Source organism: Zeus faber (assembly GCF_960531495.2).
Source record: "Zeus faber genome assembly, chromosome: 11".
NCBI lineage: Eukaryota > Metazoa > Chordata > Actinopteri > Zeiformes > Zeidae > Zeus > Zeus faber.
This window is the reverse complement of record NC_137205.1, coordinates 7,548,913-7,550,767: the sequence shown is the minus strand read 5'-3', so window position 1 is coordinate 7,550,767 and position 1,855 is coordinate 7,548,913.

The window sequence follows — 1,855 nt, the reverse complement described above, 5'->3', positions numbered from 1 at the left end:
GCGTATGTTCTGACACCAAAATAGGTAGTGTGATTTTCCGATTTCTACAGCAGAGCTCAGTTGGTTTTGTGAGAGGAATCAGCTGTTTCACACCCTCAAACCCGATTGTCCGTACCAATTGGTCAGACATGGGGAGATGTATAGCATCTTCAGGCCGAACACAGGTGAAAGCTGCTCCGCAATCTGCCATTACTTCCAATGACTTATCATTTATTTTCACCTCTATTTTTGGATCTTGCTCCGGCCCTGATACTACCAGCTGACACCTCCCTTTCGAGTCTTCTGGGCACCCCTAGAAACCAGGTTCCGGACCCCTGTAAGGGTTCGCTGGTCCTCTGGGTGGCTGTGGTTGTCCTCTGTAGCCTCCTCTGAAGCCTCCTCTGAAGCCTCCTCTGAAGCCTCCTCTGAAGCCTCCTCTGAACCTGTAGCAGTCACGTACAAAATGACCTTGTTGTCCACAATTATGACACGCTCCTTGAGACTGTTGGAAATTTCCTCCTCTTCCTCTTCCTAAATTTCCTTGGCCTCTTCCTCTCCATGTTTGTGGTTGGTCAAAAACTGGCTGTGGAAAGGAGACAGTGAATACCACAGGTGGTAGTACCTGAATCTGTCCTTGCTGTGGTTGTGGTGGTAATTGATTTAGTTGTGACTGACTCTGCATAACCACAGCTTGTTTCTTTTTCTTCTTCTTATTATCCACCAACTGTATTTGGTTGACTTTTCTGGGAGTCTCCTGATCCTGTTCCTTCTTCGTTGTACTGTTGGAGCTCGGGTACATCTTCATGGTTGTTTTAGCCTTGCCCATCTCTATTATTTGCTCATCCTCACCTTTGAAGAGATAGTTGCCCTCCTGTGCAATCACTGGGAGCTGGGGATAAACATCAGTGAACTTCACCTCCTTCTCATAAGGCGGGGGCTTCTGTAAAGATGCTGTATGTGAGAAGGGCGTGGTAATCTTCTCCATCAATTTTTCTGTTTCCTTTTCATTTTTCTTTATTTCTTGTCTACTTTGTTCTCTTTTTTCCTTTGCAGCTTCGAACCATGTCTGTCCCTCCTTTGCAAACAGTTGCAGAATGCCAAATTCTGTTTGTCTTTTCTCCGTACGTCTCTTTCCTTTCTTGCCTTTCTTTTGATTTACTTTATATGTGGACACAAGCACCTGCATTGTTTTAATCACATCCGGGTTAAGAGTTCCTTCAACTGGCCATGGTTGTTCAATGTCCGGCCAACGCTTGCTCCATTTTCCTGATATTTTTGCAATATCTTTAATAAGGGGATTGTTCTTTTGCACTACATCAATAGGAGTGATTACTTTTGTAATTTTAGTATCCATTTTTGACATCCTATTGACTCTCTTATTTTTCTTTTATTATAAATCAATTTGAATTATTTTAAAAATGTCTTTATAAAGCACCGTGTAATCACACTCAACCAACAACAGCTGAATTTGCCAACCCCAAAGGAGACCAATCGCTTCCCACTTGTGAAAGCCAATTCACTTGTTCACCATCTGATGCATCTGATCACCCTCATTTATGTTCAATTATCAAAATTACATCAGTGTTCATTTTCAAAACAGCATAGATAAATCATACCCAGATAATGAAACCAATATTCACCGAACAGTATTTAAATCAAATCAGCTTTTCCATATGTGATCAATCAATTAATCAATAATACTCCATTAATTAGGCAAATGCCTTAATTGGTCAGTCTGTTGCCAAGTCTCTCACTAAATAATTGCAAATGCAATGTATGAAAAATAACTACTACAAACCCATAGGTGAAAACAAGCTAAACACATTTATTGTAACTAAATTTATAGGCATATAGGTAAATGCAGGTGAGGTCTATT